The following is a 6,056-nucleotide window of genomic DNA, read 5'->3' as shown; positions in this document are numbered from 1 at the left end:
AATAAATTTCGTCCCGAAATTTTAAGCTGTTGAAGGTGTTGACGAATCTTCTGGAAATAGATGCGGGTATTTCTTCTTCATCTGATATTCACGCTCCCAGGTGAACTCGGGTCCACTACGAGCATTCCATCGAACCTTAACAATTGGTATCTTGTTTTGCTTAAGTCTTTTAACCTCACGATCCATTATTTCGACGGGTTCTTCGATGAATTGAAGTTTTTCGTTGATTTGGATTTCATCTAACAGAATAGTGAGATCTTCTTTAGTAAAACATTTCTTCAAATTCGAGACGTGGAAAGTGTTATGTACAGTCGCGAGTTGTTGAGGTAACTCAAGTCGGTAAGCTACTGGTCCGACACGATCAATAATCTTGAATGGTCCAATATACCTTGGATTTAATTTCCCTCGTTTACCAAATCGAACAACGCCTTTCCAAGGTGCAACTTTAAGCATGACCATCTCTCCAATTTTAAATTCTATATCTTTTCTTTTAATGTCAGCGTAGCTCTTTTGTCGACTTTGGGCGGTTTTCAACCGTTGTTGAATTTGGATGATCTTCTCGGTAGTTTCTTGTATAATCTCCGGACCCGTAATCTGTATATCCCCCACTTCACTCCAAGAAATTGGAGACCTGCACTTTCTACCATAAAGTGCTTCAAACGGCGCCATCTCAATGCTTGAATGGTAGCTGTTGTTGTAGGAAAATTCTGCTAACGGTAGATGTCGATCCCAACTGTTTCCGAAATCAATAACACAAGCTCGTAGCATGTCTTCAAGCGTTTGTATCGTCCTTTCGCTCTGCCCATCAGTTTGTGGATGATAGGCAGTACTCATGTCTAGACGAGTTCCTAATGCTTGTTGTAATGTCTGCCAGAATCTTGAAATAAATCTGCCATCCCTATCAGAGATAATAGAGATTGGTATTCCATGTCTGGAGATGACTTCCTTCAAATACAGTCGTGCTAACTTCTCCATCTTGTCATCTTCTCTTATTGGCAGGAAGTGTGCTGACTTGGTGAGACGATCAACTATTACCCAAATAGTATCAAAACCACTTGCAGTCCTTGGTAATTTAGTGATGAAATCCATGGTAATGTTTTCCCATTTCCATTCCGGGATTTCGGGTTGTTGAAGTAGACCTGATGGTTTCTGATGCTCAGCTTTGACCTTAGAACACGTCAAACATTCTCCTACATATTTAGCAACATCGGCTTTCATACCCGGCCACCAAAAATGTTTCTTGAGATCCTTGTACATCTTCCCCGTTCCAGGATGTATTGAGTATCTGGTTTTATGAGCTTCTCTAAGTACCATTTCTCTCATATCTCCACATTTGGGTACCCAAATCCTTTCAGCCCTATATCGGGTTCCGTCTTCCCGAATATTAAGATGCTTCTCCGATCCTTTGGGTATTTCATCCTTTAAATTTCCCTCTTTTAAAACTCCTTGTTGTGCCTCCTTTATTTGAGTAGTAAGGTTATTATGAATCATTATATTCATAGATTTTACTCGAATGGGTTCTCTGTCCTTCCTGCTCAAATGTTCACCGTGTTCTTGGTCATTCTTTGAGTAAATAAGTATGTCATCAATGAAAACAATGACAAACTTGTCAAGGTATGGTCCACACACTCGGTTCATAAGGTCCATGAACACAGCTGGTGCATTAGTTAAACCAAACGGCATGACCATAAACTCGTAACGACCGTAACGTGTTCTGAAAGCAGTCTTTGGAATATCATCTCCTTTCACCCGCATTTGATGATACCCGGAACGTAAGTCAATCTTTGAATAAACAGACGAGCCTTGTAGTTGATCAAATAAGTCATCGATTCTCGATAGTGGGTAGCGGTTCTTGATGGTAAGTTTGTTCAACTCTCGGTAGTCGATACACAACCTGAATGTACCATCTTTCTTCTTGACAAACAAAACAAGAGCTCCCCACGGTGATGTGCTTGGTCGAATGAAACCACGCTCTAAAAGTTCTTGTAATTGGCTTTGCAGTTCTTTCATCTCGCTGGGTGCGAGTCTGTAAGGAGCACGAGCTATTGGTGCATCTCCTGGTACAAGATCTATTTGAAATTCAACGGATCGATGTGGGGGTAATCCCGGTAATTCTTTCGGAAATACATCGGGAAATTCTTTTGCAATGGGAACATCATTGATGCTCTTTTCTTCAGTTTGTACTTTCTCGACGTGTGCTAGAACAGCATAGTAACCTTTTCTTATTAGTTTTTCTGCCTTCAAATTACTAATAAGATGTAGCTTCGTGTTGCCCTTTTCTCCGTACACCATTAAGGGTTTTCCTTCTTCTCGTACAATGCGAATTGCATTTTTATAACATGCGATCTCTGCTTTCACCTTCTTCAGCCAGTCCATGCTAACTATTACATCAAAACTCCCTAACTCTACTGGTATCAAATCAATCTTAAATGTTTCGCTAACCAGTTTAATTTCTCGATTCCGACATATATTATCTGCTGAAATTAATTTACCATTTGCTAATTCGAGTAAAAATTTACTATCCAACGGCGTCAATGGACAACTTAATTAAGCACAAAAATCTCTACTCATATAGCTTCTATCCGCACCCGAATCAAATAAAACGTAATCAGATTTATTGTCAATAAGAAACGTACCCGTAACAAGCTCCGGGTCTTCCTGTGCCTCTGCCGCATTAATATTAAAAACTCTTCCGCGGCCTTGTCCATTCGTGTTCTCCTGGTTCGGGCAATTTCTAATAATGTGGCCCGGTTTTCCACATTTATAACAAACTACATTGGAATAACTTGCTCCGACACTACTTGCTCCACCATTACTCGTTCCGACACCATTTGTTCCTTTCTTTCTATTAACCCCTGGTCCGTAGACCTCACACTTCGCCGCGCTATGACCATTTCTTTTACACTTGTTGCAAAATTTGGTGCAGAACCCCGAGTGATACTTTTCACACCTTTGGCATAGCTGCTTCTGATTGTTGTTGTTGTTGCGGTTATTATTGTTGTTGGGATGATTGTTGTAGTTGATGTTGTTGTTGTTGTTGTTGTTGTTGTTGTTGTTGTTGTTGTTGTTGTTGGGCCGTTTGTTGTAGTTGCGATTGATGTTGCGATTGTTGGGATAATTGTTGCGATTATTGTTGTAATTGCTGTTGTTGTTGTATTGGTGATTCTTATCACTGTTTTCCTCCCACTTTCTTTTGACTTACTCACATTGGCCTCTTCATCAGTCTATTCTTTAATTCTTTCTTCAATCTGGTTCACTAGTTTGTGAGCCATTCTACATGCCTGTTGTATGGAGGCGGGCTCGTGTGAACTTATATCTTCTTGGATTCTTTCCGGTAATCCTTTCACAAACGCGTCGATCTTCTCTTCCTCATCTTCGAACGCTCCCGGACACAATAGGCATAATTCTGTGAATCGTCTTTCGTACGTGGTAATATCAAATCCTTGGGTTCGTAACCCTTTAAGTTCTGTCTTGAGCTTATTGACCTCGGTTCTGGGACGGTACCTCTCGTCCATCAAGTGCTTGAATGCTAACCACGGTAGTGCGTACGCATCGTCTTGTCCCACTTGCTCTAGATAGGTATTCCACCATGTTAACGCAGAACCTGTGAAGGTATGTGTAGCGTACTTCACTTTGTCCTCTTCAGTACACTTACTTATGGCAAACACCGATTCGACCTTCTCGGTCCACCGTTTTAATCCGATCGGTCCTTCAGTTCCATCAAATTTCAAAGGTTTGCTGGCAGTGAATTCTTTGTAGGTGCATCCTACACGACTTCCTGTACTGCTAGATCCAAGGTTATTGTTGGTATGTAGCGCAGCCTGTACTGCGGCTATGTTTGAAGCTAGAAAAGTACGGAATTCCTCTTCATTCATATTCACGGTGTGTCGAGTAGTCGGTGCCATTTCCTTCAAAATAATCAAATGGAACAAGTTAATCATACAGAATATTAAGAGTAGTTAATAGTATTTCGTAGCATAATATGAACTCATTTATAAAAGCTTTTTCTTCATATTAGCGTTTTATAAGTTTAAATTCGGGTAGTACCTACCCGTTAAGTTCATACTTAGTAGCTAATATACAATTCAACTACTACAATTCTATATGAAAAACTTATTATAATAATATTTCGCGTTCAAACTTTTATACAATATTTTACAAACTTACAATACCGCTTATTTTACATAAAGCATAAAATATAGCACACAATAACTTTGATACAAGATAGTTATGAAGATAATTCTAGCTAGTACACAAGTCGTTCAGCAAAGGCAATAAAGACACGTAATTCATACGTCCAGAAACAAGTCATGCATTCTGGATTTACTAGGACTACTTCCCATCCTTGGTCTTGTGGAACATAACCGTTATGGCCGTTGATAAGACAGCATGTTTTAACATCGTCAAAGGGACGAGGGTTACGTAATGTCCAACAGTCCCGTAACAATCTAAAAACCTCATTTCTTACCCCAATTACCGACTCCGTCACTTGTGGGAACGTTTTGTTTAATAGTTGTAGCCCGATGTTCTTGTTCTCACTTTGGTGAGAAACGAACATTACTAATCCGTAAGCATAACATGCTTCTTTATGTTGCATGTTAGCCGCTTTTTCTAAATCACGAAGTCCAATATTCGGATATGTTGAGTCAAAATAATTTCTTAACCCATTGCGTAAAATAGCATTTGGGTTCCCCGTAATATATGCGTCAAAGTAAACACATCGTAACTTATGGATTTCCCAATGTGATATCCCCCATCTTTCGAACGAAAGCCTTTTATAAACCAAGGCATTCTTGGAACGTTCTTCGAATGTTTTACAAACTGATCTCGCCTTAAATAGTTGTGCCGAAGAATTCTGACCGACTCTAGACAAGATTTCATCAATCATGTCTCCGGGTAGGTCTCTTAAAATATTGGGTTGTCTATCCATTTTGTGTTTTTATACTGTAAAATAGACAAGAGTTAGATTCATAAAAAAAAATACTTATTAATACAAGAAATTTTTACATATATCATAAAGCATAAGCATACTATACTACATATATTACACCACACGAATACAACTATCTTATTCCGACTCGCTTGTTTCTTCTTCTTCGGTTTTGGTTCGTTTTGCCAAGTTTCTAGGTATATATGATGTTCCCCTAATACGAGCCGTCGTTTTCCACATTGGTTTAGAAAAACCTGGTAGTTTAGAGGTTCCCGGGTCATTGTTACAACTTAAGGACTTCGGGGGTTGACGATACATATAAAGTTCATCGGGGTTGGAATTAGATTTCTCTATTTTTATGCCCTTTCCCTTATTATTTTCTTTTGGCTTTTTAAATTCAGTTGGGGTAATTTCTATAACATCATCGGAATTCTCGTCGGAATCCGATGCATCGGAGAATTGGTAATCCTCCCAATATTTTGCTTCCTTGGCGGAAACACCATTGTCCATAATTAACCTTGGTCGGTTGGTTAAGGATTTTCTTTTACTTAACCGTTTTATTATTTCCCCCACCGGTTCTATTTCTTCATCCGGTTCCGATTCTTCTTCCGGTTCCGATTCTTCTTCCGGTTCCGACTCTTCTTCCGGTTCCTCTTCTGGTACTTGTGAATCAGTCCACGAATCATTCCAATTTACATTTGACTCTTCATTATTATTAGGTGAGTCAATGGGACTTGTTCTAGAGGTAGACATCTATCACATAATATCAAACGCGTTAAGAGATTAATATATCACATAATATTCACATGCTAAAAATATATAGTTTCCAACAAAATTTGTTAAGCAATCATTTTTCAAGTAAACACGGTCAAAGTCCAGACTCACTAATGCATCCTAACAAACTCGATAAGACACACTAATGCAAAATTCTGGTTCTCTAAGACCAACGCTCGGATACCAACTGAAATGTCCCGTTCTTATTGATTAAAAACGTTCCATATTAATTGATTTCGTTGCGACGTTTTGACCTCTATATGAGACGTTTTTCAAAGATTGCATTCATTTTAAAACAAACCATAACCTTTATTTCATCAATAAAGGTTTAAAAAGCTTTACGTAGATTATC

The sequence above is a fragment of the Rutidosis leptorrhynchoides genome, chromosome 9, assembly GCF_046630445.1.
Source record: "Rutidosis leptorrhynchoides isolate AG116_Rl617_1_P2 chromosome 9, CSIRO_AGI_Rlap_v1, whole genome shotgun sequence".
In the NCBI taxonomy this organism is placed as follows: domain Eukaryota; kingdom Viridiplantae; phylum Streptophyta; class Magnoliopsida; order Asterales; family Asteraceae; genus Rutidosis; species Rutidosis leptorrhynchoides.
Note: the sequence above shows the minus strand (reverse complement) of the source record.